The 18,080-nt window shown below is 52.4% G+C and overlaps 1 long non-coding RNA gene across 1 annotated transcript; it reads right to left on the bottom strand.

The window, feature by feature from the left end:
• Positions 1-977: 977 nt before the first annotated feature.
• LOC138361780 (uncharacterized) lies at positions 978-2,227 on the bottom strand. Its single transcript, XR_011227183.1, has 2 exons — positions 2,091-2,227; positions 978-1,702 (listed from the first exon to the last, which is right to left on the bottom strand). It is a non-coding gene; the product is annotated as an uncharacterized lncRNA (long non-coding RNA).
• Positions 2,228-18,080: the final 15,853 nt, after the last annotated feature.

Raw genomic sequence — 18,080 nt, 5'->3', positions numbered from 1 at the left:
GGTGTTGTCAGCGGTTGGAGTGTGTTGTCAGGGGTGGAAGGGTGTGTCACTGGTGGGAGGGTGTTGGCATCGGTGGGAGGGTGTTGTAAGTGGTGGGAGGGTGTTGTCAGCTTTGGGAGGGTGTTGTCAGGGGTGGGAGAGTGATGCCAAGGGTGGGAGGGTGTTTTCAGTGGTGGGAGAGAGTTGTTAACCGTTGGAGTGTGTTGTCAAGGGTGGGAGGGTGTTGCCAGCAGTGGGAGGGTGTTGTCAGCGGTGGGAGCGTGTTGTCAGCAGTGGGAGGGTACAGTCAAGGATAGGAGTGTGTTGCCAGGGGTGGGAGGGTGTTGTCAGCGGTTGGAGTGTGTTGTCAGCGGTGGAAGGGTGTGTCACTGGTGGGAAGCTGTTGCCAGTGGTGGGAGGGTGTTGCTAGTGGTGAAAGGGTGTTCTCAGTGGTGGAAGGGTGTTGCCAGCGGTGGGAGGGTGTTGTCAAGGGTAGGAGTGTGTTGCCAGAGATGGGAGGGAGTTACCAGCGGTTGGAGGGTGTTGTCAGCGGTGGGAGGGTGTTGTCAGGGGTGGGAGGGTGTTGTTAGTAGTGGGATGGTGTTGTCAGGGGTAGGAAGGTGTTGTATTATAGACTGTGGGTTGGTTGGTGTTGTCTTCGTTGATCCTTCTCTACGGACAACCCAACCCACAACTCGGTAGAGTGCTTATACTAGGAGATCACCCTTGGCGCTTCTGGCTCTTGGAGAGGGGCTCAACGTCACACGTTTAGGGGATGCGGCTCCAACATTTAGCCTCGTTGTCACGTGCACACACCCACTCGAGCCGCTGTGACTCCCCACTCTCTCCCTAGGTGATATGATCTCCTCAATCCCCTTTTTGACTTATTAGTATTACCTTTTACCCTGTCCACAGCAGTGGTTCTTGGCTCTTTCTCTCTCTCTCTCCTTCTTCACTACTTCCTGGGAAGCCTCACTAGGACAAGGGCAAACACCAGCAAATTGTGACACATTTACTGAACAAAGCACATACACGATACATACACACATATAATAATAATGAATCCTATACTCTATAATATCACAATCAGGTTGCACTCCAATACCATCAGAACTCTATTATCAGCTTACCAAGTGGTATCCTATCTCCTGGTTCACCACCTGATACTATTAACCTCCTCAAGTTGGTCCAGCCTACATACACTGTTGCACTATCAGCAAGATAATATATATATAGAAAATCAGCATTTGAATGCAATAACATATATCAGTATAAATGTTAATTGATACTTCAGTATAAAAAAAACTCCTTGACATAAGAATGCCAACAGTCACTCGCCTCTCACTGCGTCTTGCACGCTAATGACAACCAAACATTATCAACTCCCTACTAGTAATCCACCAGAACTTCCCCTTCCACCTCTGGAAGTTCACTACCCTAATATCTTTAGGTTCTTCCGGGCTTCACTACCAGGATCCTCTGCAGCTCCTCCCGGCTGCTATCATGAAGTTTCCTTGTGCAACTACGGTGCTTCACCCTTCTGTTAGGTTCTTCCACAGCTCTCTTGGCTGCTACACCACCTCTACAGAAGCACGTGACACTCCTCTTCTCTGCTGCTTCTCCTCACAGCTCGAGGTCCTCTGCTCCACTACCTTTGGAGTCTCATCAATTACTTCATCTGCTGGCTTCGAAGTTCTCAGCAACTTCTTCCCCAAAAACAAACCTGCAACCCATCGACATTCCAATAAAATGTTCCCCTTTAACACATAAACAAAAATAACCACACAATATGCTTGCCTCAAACCTCTATCTGTCCTCTACATACAGTGAGAGTGGACTCCCCCGTTTTGGGCGGGTCCATACTCCACCTCGCCTGGCGGCGGTCCTCACTCGCTGGGAGGGTCTTCCTACATCCGGAGCCAGGCTCCCTCAGTCGTCCGCCAGCGCTCAGAGGGGGCGGACGTCGCTCCGTGTTCCTCCCTCTTCACTCTCCTAATTCAGGCCTTCTGCCTTATTAAAACATGTCTAACTTATAAATAAACATTGCTACTGTCGCTGGGCACACGACCAACTACAAACAATCACTATGAACTGGCGTATATCGTGCTCACCACAGATTAATTGGTCGAGGGCGCTTTCCCTCTGACGGCGTCTGGTCAGGGCGCTCCCACGGCCCACAATAATGCTTCTGGGCGATTTAATATCTGCTCGTCGACCAGGACTTGAGACCACAACGTTCCCAGCTCGATTCCACAGCTGGTACGTCCGCACACTTCTCTTCTCTTCGAGATATATCACTAGGGGTTCCCTTCTGGCGGGAGCTCAAACGGAGCGCGGCTTCCCCCTGCGATGTCTGGCACTCAAGTGAGGTCAAGGTCCTCCAGAAGCGAGCCTCACGCCTCCAGCAAAATGTCCACATCTCCTAGCCCGTCATTTATCTATTTTCTTCTGCATTGCCCATAATCTTAAATTGTTTTACATATCCAACCAGCCATTTTTCATATGGGTTATCACCTCAAATTTTGCTAGACCTTCTAGTTAGGTCAGGCTTGCTGAATAACTCTCAAGAAGGGAGACTCGTTTCTCCTGTAGGCTGAGATCATAACAGTTGCCAGCAGTGGAAGGGTGTGTCAGTGGTGGGAGGGTGTTGCCAGCGGTGGGAGGGTGCTGTAAGCGGTGGGAGGGTGTTGTCAGCGGTGGGAGTGTGTTGTCAGGGGTGGGAGGGTGTTGCCAAGGGTGGGAGGGTGTTTTCAGTGGTAGGAGGGTGTTGTTAAGGGTGGGAGTCTTTTGTCAAGGGTGGGTGGGTGTTTCCAGCGGTGGTAGGGTGTTGTCAAGTGTAGGAGTGTGTTGCCAGTGGTGGAAGGGTGTTGCCAGCGGTGGAAGGTGTTCTCAGCGGTGGTAGGGTGTTGTCAGCGGTGGGAGGATTTTGTCAAGGGTAGGAGAGTGTTGCCAGCGGTTGGAGGGTGTTGTCAGCGGTGGGAGGGTGTTGTCAGGGTTGGGAGGGTGTTGCTAGTGGTGGGAGGGTGTTGTCAGGGGTGGGAGGGTGTTGCCAGCAGTGAAAAGGTGTGTCAGTGGTAAGAGAGTGTTGATAGCGGTTGGAGGGTGTTGTTAAGGGTGGGGAGTGTGTTGCCATGAGTGGGAGTGTGTTGCCAGAGGTGGGAGTGTGTTACCAGAGGTGGGAGTGTGTTGCCAGAGGTGGGAGTGTGTTGCCAAGGGTGGGAGGGTGTTGTCAGAGGTGGGAGGGTGTTGTCAGTAGTGGAAGGGTGTCACAGTGGTGGAAGGGTATTGCCAGCAGTGGGAGGGTGTTGTCAAGGGTATGACTCTGTTGCCAGAGTTGGGAGGGTGTTGCCAGCATTCTGAGGGTGTTGTCAGCGGTGGAGGGTGTTGTCAAGGGTGGAAGGGTGTTGTCAGCGTTGGAAGGGTGTGGCAGTGGTGGGAGGGTGTTGCCAGCGGCGGGAGGGAGTTGTCAGGGGTGGGAGGGTGTTATCAACGGTGGAAGGGTGTTGTCAAGGGTAGGAAGGTGTTGCCAGCGTTGGGTGATGCCAGCGTTGGGTTGGTGTTGTCAGCGGTGGGAGGGTGTAGTCATCAGTGGGAGGGTGTTGTTAGCGGTGCTAGTGTGTTCTCAGAGGCGGTAGGGTGTTGTCAAGGGTTGGAGGGATTTCCCAGCAGTGGGTGTTGCCAGCGGTGGGAGGGGTGTTATCAGCGGTGGAGGGTGTTGCCAGTGGTGGAAGGGTGTGTCACTGGTGGGAGGGTGTGGGGGGTTTTCTGTTTTGCTTTCCCGACTGCATTGCGTACGTCGCCAATGTACATGTGGCAGACTCTTCTCGAAGCTGTCGGAATCAGCTGAAAAAGTACAAGGGCAACCGTACAGCGCCTTGGAGCAAGGTCGAGTTAGAGTCCTTGAGGGTCTCTTCGCAGACTAGTCTCACCTGGTCCTGCTCTACGTTGATCGTTGGAATCTCCTCAATGATTTAACACTTTAAGGGACTCCTAGGGTTCTCATCACATTTATAGTTTAGTGAATATAGGCAACTCAGTGTTGAAGACACCTAGAGCTGTAGGCTTGAGTAAATAGTTGGCAGTATTCAGAAGTGGTTCAACAGAAACACCGCATAAAGCTTAACAGAAGTTTATTTACTAACTTAACCACTAATACAAAGGGTGCTTGATTTACTTTATATTGGCGTCAGAAAGGTTATGGTTGTATTAGCTAGACTCTTGATGAGTGGCTAATGGATTCGGATCTACTCGCGGAAAAACACCTAACTTAACACAGTTGACAGCCAATCATTAACACGGTAACCTAACTGCCGGTATGCGAAGGGATCACAAGAGTTCCAACCGGATACTCGGGTAATGATGATGCGCATTAAATCACACATACACTGTCAATGGAACAGGTAATAACACGCATACACCGCCAGGTGTCTTCACCTATAACTTGTGTCAGGTATGAGTAGGTGAGAACTGTGGTTGATCCCTCAGATCAACACAGACACAATAAAACAATGACAAGATCTTGTACTTACAGGTGGGGTACCTCTCTTATTCACTCACTCACTCAGGCACACTTATGCAAGAACTCGTAGATGACCTGACAGCTGGTTCTGCTCGTCACATCGTGAGACCATTGGCGACATGCTTTCCCACAAACCGTACATGACACGGGGGTACTCGCAGGAGGGTGTGCTGTGTGTCTAACTGACACATGCACAAACTTGGTGGCACTGGCGATGGATAAGTGTGGAGACGCCAGGTAGTACAGTGAGGGCGGCGGCTGGGGGGCTACATGCTCGGGACAGAGTGGCGGCTGGCGGCGGCTGACTATATGGTACCATGTGGTACACTTGTGGTAAAGTCACACACAGGTTACTTAGGCGGTGGCACTGCCTTAGTTCACTCTTGGTCACTCACAGACGATCTCTATTTAACACCAGGGGTTACCTGATACCAGTCTGTTTCACTCTGGTGATTTGTCACTACTAGGCTTCTGAACAATATAGTCACAGTCGCGAATCCGGGCTAGTGTTGGTATATCTAAGAGACACTGAGTTTAACTTGACGGTGAGGAATAGACAGTGTTGTTCTGCCTATTGGCCGATAGACAGAACAAGACACATCCTCTATGCAGGGGCTCTCTCACGTGAATGCTTTTGCAAGAGATTGCAAGACCAATGACATTGCAGCAAAAGAGCGGAACCAATTATATTGGTTATTCCCTGATCAGTAGCAGAGGTGACGTCATGAACACGTCACGACCACGTCACAATTCTTATTCTCCATCGCGCCGATTGAGGCTGACTCCAGTGGTCAGACTATCCTGTTGCCTCGCTGGCATCTCTCTCACGCTGGCACCAGCCAATGTACTCTCTGACCCTATGGCCAGTAACTTCCCTGTTTCTACTTCTTGCCTGGACATACAGCGGCCTTCGTATTATAAATGTATTCCTGGTTAAGTGGGCAATCTGTAGATACCCAACATGCCAGTTTACTATCCAGGGTTAACAGAGATAGGGCTTGTGCACGAAGATCAGTGCACTGTGCACTGGTATGAGCCATTCAAGTAAACTGTGGGAAAATTGTTATGGCCACAATGGGTCGCAACCAGGTTTTTTGCTGTTGGAACTAAAGTTCTGGTATCCGGCCCCAAGTTCGTAGTGGCTTTCAAGGAGTGAGCTCGGTAATGCAAGTAAAACACAATGGGGGAGGTGCATTGAATAAGACACTTCATCAATTATCAATATATTCACATATAATCACTTTCCCATCACCTCATGTATAATCCTGAAGGAAGTATTACTACAATTAATATGTACACAAGTGTCTCTCTCTTATAGGATACTAAACGCTCCTCGATGCAGTCTTGTCAGCTACTGTGTTTCCTCAACACAGTACCGTCCTCAACCAGTACTGGGAAACACCAACGAGTCTACCCTGGCCACGGGCCAGCCAAAACACAGTCTCACTAGGTGCTCTTCGTGCACGCCTACAATCACTCTCCAGCCTGGTGCTGGCAGAGAACATCAGCCTCGCGCTGCTGGGCCTCTTCACGAACAAATACAAGGGTAGCAAACCCCTGGCAGGAGCTTCTTGCAACTCACTGGTTACACTCCTCCGTAGGATCTTACTGTCAGTCATCTCCTCCGCTAGCCAGTCCCCGGGTACGCCGAATTCTGTCACTGCCATGTCACAGACAGACAGTAGAACACTACACAGTTCTTCTCCGGCGGCGGCTCACTGCTTCCGTAAAGCAGAATGGAGTAGAGAGATATTGGCTGCCCCGGGTAGACTGACTGTCCTCGTACCACAGCAGCCCTACGTCGACTCTGTGGATACAGACACGTCATCAGTACACTGGTCAGTACATGGGACACTGTGAAACATCACTTACATACTCTGACATAGACATACAACTCCTCCTATAATAGATGGCGCTGATTTTCTAGGCACCACCTCACCAGAGGTCAGCGCCAGCTTTCTCTCGAGCTGACTAGGACAGGAATCTAGCGCCTCTTGCTGGTATAATCCTGTCACCACTAGATGGTGTCGTCCAATTTGTGGGGGATTTCTGGAGCGGACTCACAGATGGCATTGACTTTCTGCTCCATGCTCCGACAATGTAATCGGGTTCATAACAAAAATCCCGAGAGACCATTCTCTCACATCACCCCCCAATGAAAGATTGAGCACCACAGAATGATGACTCGTTCTACACTCTCACACCACTGCCATACTTGCACGTACTGAGTTCACGTGGTGCGGCCGGGTCGAGCGGACCCCGTTTTCTATACTGCTAGGCGAGGCGGGTCCTTGTCTAGAATATTTCCTTCTGGTAAGTGAGGAATTTCTTCAGTCACCGGGTAACATGTGGCTATCTGTTCAGGTCTTGAGCAGGCACTGTGGTCGGACGGGGCTCCAGCTCTGGGTCGACTCAACACCTCGAAACCCTGAGTGGCACTAGTCTGTCCACTGCCTCTCTCCACCTGTGTCATGCCTGAAACATCAGAGGCACACTGGTAACTAGTGTCCGGCGATTCGTGTTGCACTACCTCACTCATGTCTCCCTCGGTCGAGGTTTCATTAATCACCCCTAACCTACTCAACCAATCAGCACCTACTGCTGAGAGCAGAGGGTGGTCGATCGGCCCTTTCGATGTCGAACCCCGTGGTCCTCTCCTGTTCTTACATCTTACATGCTTCTTCGGCTTTGTGGATACATCTACAGGAGGGTCCTCGTAGCGTTTGAGCATGTTGACGTGGTACTTCTTCCTGGCACCATCGACGTCGAGCACGTCGTTTAACGAGTGCGAGCACTCCACTACCATGAATGGGCCCCTCCACTACAGCAAGAGCTTGTTCCCGCTGGTGGGAAGTAGCAAAAGTACCTTGTCATCCAGACTGAACTTGCGTTCTTTTGCTTTTTTGTCGTATGTTTGCTTCTGGTACTCCTTTGCAGACACTCCCTGAATGTCTCGGAATTTCAAAGGTTTTTCTGGGTGAGTCGGCTTGTTGCTCTGTGACCTCGTGGTGACAGCTGCCACAAGCGAGTTACCTGTTAATGGAGTTGCTGTCGCTTCAACCGGCGGTTTTGCTTCCCTCTCTATAACTTCACAGCATACTTTCTCTTCCTTATTCTTCAGCTGGGTGAGGGTGTGGTCACTCCCTGTGACGTCACCCCCGAGCGAGTCACCCGTGGCATCAGCTGACTGAGGGCGGCTGCACCCAGCTGAGGCTGCTTCCGCACTCTCCCCCGTTTTCTTTGAGGATGGACTTGGGCAATCAGAGACTCACAGAACATTTCCCAATAAAAGTCCATATGCAGCACGTTCCTGTTGAATGGCACGAATTTTACCTTTGATGTAAGGTGTGTCGACCCACACATACACCTCCATCATCTCCTTAGTATAGCCATTTGGGAATTTGACATAGATGTGTCTACCTGTCTCAGATCCTGGCTTTACTAGGATTTTTCTTACCATGTGGGTGGTGGCGCCTTTGTCACGGAAGATTTTCGCTGATTTTCCGTTAACATTTCCGTCCACCACCTCAAGGGTCCAAGCTAGTGGATCCTTTCCGACGTTGGGATGTTTCTTACCACTTGAGCTCACACCTGCTATGTAACCTGATTTCGGTTTTGCCTTGCAATCAGCTGCACGATGACCTGGCTTACCACAGCTGTAACACTTGTGCACATGCTTGTTGGAGGAGTTTCCCTGCTCTCCCGACACACCAGTCTTAGGCTTAGCTCCCTCGCCAGTACCTGTAGCATGATGCTTCTCATGCGGCTTCACCCCTTTCACCTGTCTCCTGGCCCCAGCCCACAGATCAGCTTGCTTGCCCATAGACAGATTTGACACAACTTCCTGCTCTTTGAGCTTGATGCACAGAGACGATTCACATGCTTCTAAGAACTGTTCGCGAATCATCAGTTGATAGAACTCCATGCTCCCAGGGAGCAGTCTCCATGAGTTTACAGTCACGGTTTAGACTCGATTCTAACCGCTGTAACATTAGCACATATGTCTTCCCTTTTTTGCAATTGAGCTCTATGGAAATTATCTAGCATCCGGTCTGCAGTGATGCCAAAACCGTTCAGTAGCGCTGTTGTCAATGCCTCGTAATCTCCGCGCTGGTGCGGACCCAGACAGTGGTAGATAGTTAGCGCCCTACCCTTTAACAATGCACTAAGAGCGAGTGCCCACTATGATCTTTCCCACCCGCAATCAGCTGCGTGACCTTCGAAGTGCTTGTTGTATGCATCCATCGAGTCGCCCCTTTCATCAAAGTTAGCTAGTTTGGGTAATTTGACAGTCTTACCTTGTTCAACGTTAGTCTCTGTTGAACGACCATTTGTCTGATCATCCTGCCTCGCTTGCAACTGCATGAGAGCTATGCATTCAGTACTCTCTCTGTTCTGCTGATCAGTCCAGCGTTTGTTTTCTCTCTCCTGCTGATCAGTCCAGAGTTTGCTTTCTCTGTCCTGCTGATCAGTCCAGCGTTTCATAGCTTACTCTGCTACTTTATTCCCTTCGAATCCCAACCCCTTAACCTGGTCGCAGTATTTCTCTAAGGTGAATAAATGCGAGCCTGTAATACCTACTCTTTGAGCTGGCGTCGTCCCCAAGGACCTTTTGGGTAGAGATTCTTCCCCGTAAAATCCCACCAACAAAGTATTTATTGGGCTAGATTCCCGTGTGACTCCGTTTTCTCTCGCAGCGTGTGGGATACTAGTGACATCATTCTCAGTGACGTCACCCACAGGGGTCTCTACCTCCAAGTTGTCTCTCACTGGAGTCACTCCCACTGTGTTATCTCTCACCGGCGTCTTACCACCGATAGCCTCATCCAGTATGATGAGACTCGTACACGCCACCTTAGTACTACCCTCTTCCACGGCCCTCATGTGCTGCTCCACTCGTTCCTTACACTATTGCTCAGTAAGAGCAGTCAAGCGGTCAAGGCCAGGCAAAGATGCAGGTAGCGCTGTTTGAACTCGAACTCTCCACACTCAGACATACTGGTGGTTTGTGTACCTAACAGGGCGTTAAACGTCTTCTGAATACTGCTCGTCACTTTTGAATTTTCAGGGAAAATTTAAGTGCGAAATTTTAATTTACAAGCGAGCTCATAGGTTCCAACTAAGCCAATCACATTGGGCGCCAGATGTGGGGGTTTTCTATTTTGCTTTCCCGACTGCAATGCGTACGTCGCCAATGTACATGTGGCAGACGCTTCACGAAGCTGTCTGAATCAGCAGAAAAAGTACGAGAGCAACCGTACAGCGCCTGGGAGCAAGGTCGAGTTAGAGTCCATGAGGGTCTCTTTTCAGACTAGTATCACCTGGTCCTGCTCCACGTTGATCGTTTGAATTTCCTCAATGTTACGGCCCTCTAGGGTCGCAACTGGGTTCTTTCTCTGATGTTAGTAGAGTTTGGGTATCCGGCCCCAAGCTAGTAGTGGCTTTCAAGGGGTGTGCTCCGTAACGCAAGTAAATTAAAGGGGAAGGGAGACAAAGGCAAAAACTTAATAATATAATTATCACCATCACCATAAATAATATATAGATTATCACACGGGGAGGTATAAACACTATTATGTACAACGTGGACTTCTTCTGAAGACTCTGGATGTTCACGGTGCTCAAGATAAGTGGTCCTGGTTCTCTTGTGGCCTCACGATGAATCCTTTGATTCCCTCGACAAGTCTATCCCGGCCACAGGCCAGCCAAAATACAATCCTACTGGGTGCACCGTCGTGGAGGCCGTCAACCACAAATCCAGCCTGTAGCTGGCAGGTTCCAATCAGCAACGCTGCATAGGCCACTCCACGACCGATACTAGGGTTGCGAGCCCTAGGCAGGAGCCTCGTGTGATTCCACAGATCACTCTCCTCACCATAACACCCCAGTGGTTAGTCTTCTCCACCAGTCAGTCCCGGGTACGACAATTCCTCAACTGCCACGTCACAGGCAGGCTAACACCACAGTGTTCATCCGGGGGGGGGGGGGGTGACTCACAGCTGCTGCAGCAAACACATGGAGAGTCTTCGGCTGCCTTGGGTTGACTGATCCAACTTCCATTACAGCAGTCCCAGGTCGACTCTGTAATCAGACACGTCATCAGTACTAGTTACCCTCTGGGGCACCTCACTTACAGGCTTAGACACAAACGCCCACCTATCCACTCCATAGATGGCGTTGCTGTCTAAGCGTCACCTCAGAGGTCAGCAGCGGCTACGTCACGAGCTGATTAGGATGGGAAACTAGCCCTCGTGGCTGGTATTTCCTGTCCTCACTAGATGGCGCCGTCCATTTGGAGGGTGTTTCAGGAGCTGACCCACAGATGGTGCGGTCGTCACTGCCCCGTGCTCGGACGCTGGGCTCGGGTCCGTAACACTCAATGATTTAACACTTTAAGAGACTCCTAGGAGAGACTTAAGAGACTCATCACATTTATAGTTTAGTGAATATAGGAAACTCGGTGTTGAAGACACCTTGAGTTGAAGGCGTGAGTAAATAGTTGGCAGTATTCAGAAGTGGTTCAACGGAAACCCCGCATAAAGCTTAACAGTAGTTTATTTACTAAGTTAACCACTAATACAAAGGGTGCTTGATTTACTTTAGATTGGTGTCAGAAAGGCTATGGTTGAATTAGCGAGACTCTTGACGTCTGGCTAATGGATTCAGATCCACTCGTGGAAAGCACCTAACTTAAAACAGTTGACAGCCAATCATTGACACGGTAACCTAACTGCCAGTATGCAAAGGGATCACAAGAGTTCCATCCGGATACTCGGGTAATGATGATGCGCATTAAATCACAGATACACAGTCAATGGGACAGGCAATAACATGCACAATAATAATATCACACAATACAAAATGTGTGGTGCATGTGAAGCTCACATTCACAGACGAGTGTAATGTCGTGATAGGACACAGATAAACACGCATACACCGTCAGGTGTCTTCACCTATATCTTGTGTCAGGTATGAGTAGGTGAGAACTGTGGTTGATCCCTCAGATCAACACACACAGACACAATAAAACATTGACAAGATCTTGTACTTACAGGTGGGGTACCTCTCTTATTCACTCACTCACTCAGGCACATTTATGCAAGAACTCGTAGCTGACCTGACAGCTGGTTCTGCTCGTCACGACGGGAGATCATTGACGACATGCTTTCCCACGAACCGTACTTGACACGGGGGTACTCGCAGGAGGGCGTGCTGTATGTCAAACTGTCACACGCACATACTTGGTGGCACTGGCGATGAGTTAGGGTGGTGACATCATGTAGTACAGTGAGGGCGGCGGCTGGGGGGCTACATGCTCGGGACAGAGTGGCGGCTGGCGGCGGCTGACTATATGGTACCATGTGGTACACTTGTGGTAAAGTCACACACAGGTTACTTAGGCGGTGGCACTGCCTTAGTTCACTCTTGGTCACTCACAGACGATCTCTATTTAACACCAGGGGTTACCTGATACCAGTCTGTTTCACTCTGGTGATTTGTCACTACCAGGCTTCTGAACAATATAGTCATAGTCGCGAATCCGGGCTAGTGTTGGTATATCTAAGAGACACTGAGTTTAACTTGACGGTGAGGAATAGACAGTGTTGTTCTGCCTATTGGCCGATAGACAGAACAATACGATCTCTATGCAGGGGCTCCCTCACATGAATGCTTTTGCAAGAGAATGCAGGGCACCTCGTGGGACACAACACAAGGGACTACAATTTGACCAATGACATTGCAGCAAAAGACAGGGGATCCAGTCATATTGATCGTTCCCTGATCAGTAGCAGAGGTGATGTCATGAACACGTCACGACCACGTCACTGTTCTTATTCTCCATCGTGCCGGTTGAGGCTGACCCCAGAGGTCAGACTGTCCTGACATTCTGTAGATATACAACATGCCAGTTTACTATCCAGGGTTAACATAGATAGGCCTTGTGCACAAAGATCGGTGCACTGTGCACTGCAATGAGCCATTCAAGACTGCTGTGGGAGAATACTGAGAGACAATTCTCTCACAGAGGGTGTTGCCAGTGGTGGGAGGGTGGTGCCAGCGGTGGGAGGGTGTTGTCAGCTGTGAGAGGGTGTTGTCAGCGGTGGGAGGGTGTTGTCAAGGGTGGGAGTGTGTTACCAGGGGTAGAAGGGTGTGGCCAGCGGTGGGAGGGTGTTATCAGGGGGGTGGAGGGTATTGTCAGCGGTGGAAGGTGTGACAGTGGTGAGAGGGTGTTGCCAGCGATAGGAGGGTGTTGCCAGGGGTGGGAGGGTGTTGTCAGCGATGGGAGGGTGTTGTCAGCGGTGGGAGGGTGATGTCAGCAGTGGAAGGATGTTGTCAAGGGTAGGAGAGTGTTGCCAGCATTGGGTGTTGCCAGAGTTGAATTGGTGTTGTCAGCAGTGGGAGGGTGTTGTTAGCAGTGGTAGGGTGTTGTCTGCAGTGCGAAATTATTGTCAGCGGTGGGAAGGTGTTGTCAAGGGTTGGAGAGTGTTGCCAGCAATGAGTGTTACCAGTAGTGGAAGGGTATTGTCAGATGTGGGAGGGTGTTGTCAAGGGTGGGATGGTCTTGCCAGTGGTTGTAGGATGTTGTCAGCGGTGGGAGGGTGTTGTCAGCGGTAGGAGGGTCTTGCCAGCGGTGGAAGGTTGTGTCACTGGTGGGAGGGTGTTGCCAGTGGTGGAAGGGTGTTTGCCAGAAGTAGGAGGGTGTTGTAAGCAGTGGGAGGATGTTGTCAGTGGTTGGAGGGTGTTGTTAAAGATGGGAGTGTGCATCCAGGGATGGGAGGGTTTTGTCAGAGGTGGAAGCGTGTTGTCAGGGAAGATAGAGTGTTGTCAGCTGTAGAATGGTGTGACAGTGGTGGGAGGGTGTTGCCAGAGGTAGGAGGGTGTTGTCAGGGGTGAAAGGGTGTTACCAGTGGTGGGAGGGTTTTGTCAGTGGTAGAGGGTGTTACCTGCGGTGGGAGGGTGTTGCCAGCGGTGGGAGGGGGTTGTCAGCGGTGGGAGGGTGTTGTCAGCGGTGGGAGGGGGTTGTCGGTGGTGAGAGGGTGTTGCCAGCGGTAGGAGGGTGTTGTCAGCGATAAGAGGATGTTGTCAGCGGTGGGAGGGTGTTATCAAGGTAGGGAGTGTCTTGCCAGGGGTGAGAGGGTGTTGCCAGGGGTGGGAGGGTGTTGCCAGCGGTGGGAGGGGGTTGTCAGGGGTGAGAGGGTGTTGCCAGCGGTAGGAGGGTGTTGTCAGCGATAAGAGGATGTTGTCAGCGATAAGAGGATGTTGTCAGCGGTGGGAGGGTGTTGTCAACGGTGGGAGGGTGTTATCAAGGTTGGGAGTGTGTTGCCAGGGTTGGGAGGGTGTTGGCAGCGGTGAAAGGGTGTGTCAGTGGTAGGAAGATGTTGCATGTGGTGGTAGGGTGTTGGCAGCGGTGGGAGGGTGATGTTAAGTGAGGGAGTGTGTCGCCAAGGGTGAGAGGGTGTTGCCAGGGGTGAGAGGGTTTTGTCAGAGGTGGAAGCGTGTTGTCAAGGGAGATAGTGTTGTCAGCTGTGGAATGGTGTGACAGTGGTGGGAGGGTGTTGCCAGTGGTAGGAGGGGGTTACCAGGGGGGGGGGAGGTGTTGTCAGCAGTGGGAGGGTGTGGTCAGCAGTGGGAGGGAGTTGTCAGGGTGGGAGGGTGTTATCAGCGGTGGGAGGGTGTTGTCAGGGGTTAGAGGGTGTTACCTGCGGTAGGAGGGTGTTGTCAGCGGTGGGAGGGTTTTGTCAACGGTGAGAGGGTGTTGCCAGCTATTGGAGGGTGTTGTCAGCAGTGAGGGGGTGTTCTCAAGGGTGGGAGGGTGTTACCAGCGGTGGGAGGATGTTGTCAGCGGTGGGAGGGTGTTACCAGCGGTGGGAGGGTGTTGTCCGGGGTTAGAGGGTGTTACCTGCGGTAGGAGGGTGTTGCCAGCGGTTGGTGGGTGTTGTCAGCAGTGGAAGCGTGTGTGAGTGGTGGGAGAATGTTGCCAGATTTAGCTGGGTGTTGCAAGTGGTGGGAGTGTGTTGCCAGCGGTGGGGGGGGGGGGTGTTGTCAGCAGTGGGAGGGTGTTGTCAGCACTCGGAGGGTGTTGTTAATGGTGGGAGTGTGTTGCCAAGGGTGAATGGATGTTGCCAGAGGTGGAAGCGTGATGTCAGGGGAGATAGAGTGTTGTCAGCTGTAGAATGTTGTGACAGTGGTAGGAGTGTGTTGCCAGAGGTAGGAGGGTGTTACCAGGGGTGGGAAGGTGTTGTCAGCGGTGGGATGGTGTGGTCAGCAGTGGGAGGGAGTTGTCAAGGGTAGGAGGGTGTTGTCAGCGGTGGGAGGGTGTTGTCCGGGGTTAGAGGGTGTTACCTGCGGTGGGAGGGTGTTGCCAGCGGTGGGAGGGTGTTGCAAGCGGTTGAAGAGTGTTGTCAGCCGTGGGTGGGTGTGGATTAGGGTGGGAGGGTGTTGCCAGCATTGAGGGTTGCCAACGTTGGGTTGGTGTTGTCAGCGGTGGGAGGGTGTTGTCAGCAGTGGGAGGGTGTTGTCAGCGGTGCGAAGGTGTTGTCAGCGGTGGGAGGGTGTTGTCAGCGGTGGGAGGGTGTTGTGAGTGGTAAGCGGGTGTTGTCAGGGGTGGGAGGGTGTTGCCAAAGGTGGGAGGGTGATGCCAGCATTGGGTTGGTGTTGTCAGCAGTGGGAAGGGTTTATCAGCAGTGGGATGGTGCTGTTAGCGGTGCGAGAGTGTTGTAAGTGGTGGGAGAGTGATGTCAGAAGAGGGAGCGTGTTGTCATGGGTGAGAGGGTCTTGCCAGTGGTGGGAGGGTGTTGCCAGCGGTGAAAGGGTGTGTCACTGGTGGGAGGGTGTTGCCACCGGTGGTAGGGTGTTGTCAGCGGTGGGAGGGTGTTGTCACCGATGGAAGGGTGTTGTCAAGGTTAGGAGTGAGTTGCCAGGTGTGGGAGGGTGTTGTCGGCGGTTGGAAGGTGCTGTCAGGGGTGGGAGGGTGTTGTCAGGGGTGGGAGGGTGTTGTCAGAGCTGGGAGGGTGTTGTGAAGGGTGGGCGGGTGTTGCTAGTGTAGGGTGTTGCTAGCGTGGGGATGGTGCTGTCAGCAGTGGGAGGGTGTTGTCAGCGGTGCGAAAGTGTTGTCAGCAGTGGGAGGGTGTTCTCAGATTTGGGAGGGTGTTGTCAAGGGTGGGAGGGTGTAGTCAGCGGTGGAATGGTGTGTCAATGGTGGAAGTGTGTTGTCAGCTGTGTAAGTGCGTGACAGTGGTGGGAGGGTGTTGTTAAGGGTGGGAGTGTGTTGCCAAGTGTGGGAGGGTTTTGCCAGAGGTCGGAGGGTGTTGCCAGTGGTGGTAAGTTGTTGTCAGCGGTGGAAGGGGTGTTGTCAGCGGTTGGAGGGTGTTGGAAGTGTTGGGAGGGTGTTGCAAGTTGTGGTAGTCTGTTGGCAGCAGTGGGAGTGTGTTGCCAGTGGTAGGAGGGTGTTGCCATGGGTGGGAGGGTGTTTTCAGTGGTGGGAGGTTGTTATCAGTGGTGGGAGGGTGTTATCAGGAGGGGGAGAGGTGTTGACACCGGTGAAAGGGTGTGACAGTGGTGTGAGGAAGTTGCCAGCGGAAGGAGGGTGTTGCCAGGGGTGGGAGGATGTTGTCAGCAGTAGGGGGGTGTTGTAAGCGGTGGGAGGGTGTGGTCAGCGGTGGGAGGGTGTTGTCAAGGTTGGGAGGATGTTGCCAGCATTGGGTAGTGCCAGCGTTGGGTTGGTGTTGTCAGCGGTGGGATGGTGTTGTCAGCAGTGGGAGGGTGTTGTGAGCGGTGCGAAGATGTTGTCAGCGGTGGGAGGGTGTTGTCGGTGGTGGAAGAGTGTTGCCAGCCCTGGGAGGGTGATATCAGCAGTGGCAGGGTATTGTCAGCGGTGCGAAGGTGTTGTCAGCGGTAGGAGGGTGTTGTCAAGGGTTTTAGAGTACTGCCAGCGGTAGGAGGGAGTTGTCAGCGGTGGGAGGGTGTTGTCGGCAGTGGGGAGGTGTTGTCAAAGGTAGGAGTGTGTTGATAGGGGTGGGAGGGTGTTACCAGAGTTGGGTGGGTGTTGCCAGCGGTGGGTGGGTGTTGCCAGCGGTAGGTGGGTGTTGCCAGAGGTGGGAGGGTGTTGCCAGGGGTGGGAGGGTGTAGTCAGCGGTAGGAGGAAGTTGTCAGCGGTGGGAGGGTGTTGCCAGTTGTGGGAGGGTCTTGCCAGCGGTGGGAGGGTGTGTCACTGGTAGGAGGGTGTTGCTAATGGTGGGATGGTGTTGTCAGCGGTGGGAGGGTGTTGTTAAGGGAGGGAGGTTGTTGCCAAGGGTGGGAGTGGGTTGCCAGTGGTGGGAGTGTGTTGTCAGCGGTGGGAGGGTGTTGTTAAGGAAGCGAAGGTGTTGTTAAGGGTAGGAGTGTGTTGCAAGGGGTGGGAGGGTGTTAATAGCGGTGGAAGGGTGTGTCAGTGGTGTAGGGTGTTGTTAAGGGCGGGAGTGTGTTGCCAGTGGTGGAAGAATGTTTCCAGCGGTTGGAGGGTGTTGATAAAGGTGGGAGTTCCCACCTCCCTCTCACCTTTGATAACACCCTCCCACCGCGGGCAACACCTTCCCACCCTTGACAACCCCTTCACACCACTGACAACACCTTCCCACCGCTGACAACATCATCCCACCACTGGCAACACCCTTCCACCAGTGACACACTCTTCCCCCGCTGGCAACACCCTCCCAACGCATACAACACTCTCCCAACGCTGCCAACATCCTTCCCCGCTGGCAACCCACTCCCACCCTTGACAACACACTCGCTCCCTTAACAACACCCACCCACCGATGGCAACACCCACTGCCGGCAACACCCTTCCAACCCTGGCAACACCCTCCTACCCTTGACAATACCCTCCCACTGCTGAAAACACTCTCCCACCCCTTCCAACAAACTCCCACCCTTAACAACACTCTACTACCGGTGACAACACCCTCCCACCGCTGACAACATCCTCCCACAGGAGGCAATACCCTCCCACCACTTGCAACATCCTCCTACCAATGACACACCCTTCCATCACTGACAACACCCTCCCACCGCTGGTAACACCTTCCCACCGCTGACAACACCCTCCCTCCGTTGGCAACATCCACTGCTGGCAACACCCTCCAACCTTTGACAATACCCTCTTACCGCTGACAACACGCTCCCCACTGCTGACAACACCCTCCGACTAATGACAACACCCTCCCACTGCTGACAACACCCTCCCACCGCTGGAAACACCTTTCTACCTCTGGCAACACACATCCACTCTTGACAACACCCTCCCACCGCTGACAACACCCTACCACCGCTGACAACACCCTCAATTCCTTGACAACACCTTCCCACCACTGACAACACCCTCCCACCGCTGACAACACCTTTCCACCGCTGAACACTCCCTCCCGCCGCTGGCAACACCCTCTAACCATTGGCAACACACTCCCACCCTTGACAACACCCTCCCATCGTTGACAATATCCTCCCACCCCTGACAACACCCTCCTAAAGCTGGCAACACCCTCCCAAACATGGCAACACTCTTCCACCCTTGACAACACTCTCCCACCCTTGACAATACCTT

This window comes from Procambarus clarkii, chromosome 8 (assembly GCF_040958095.1).
Source record: "Procambarus clarkii isolate CNS0578487 chromosome 8, FALCON_Pclarkii_2.0, whole genome shotgun sequence".
Classification (NCBI taxonomy): domain Eukaryota; kingdom Metazoa; phylum Arthropoda; class Malacostraca; order Decapoda; family Cambaridae; genus Procambarus; species Procambarus clarkii.
Note: the sequence above shows the minus strand (reverse complement) of the source record. Positions and strands in the feature narration are given on the sequence as shown.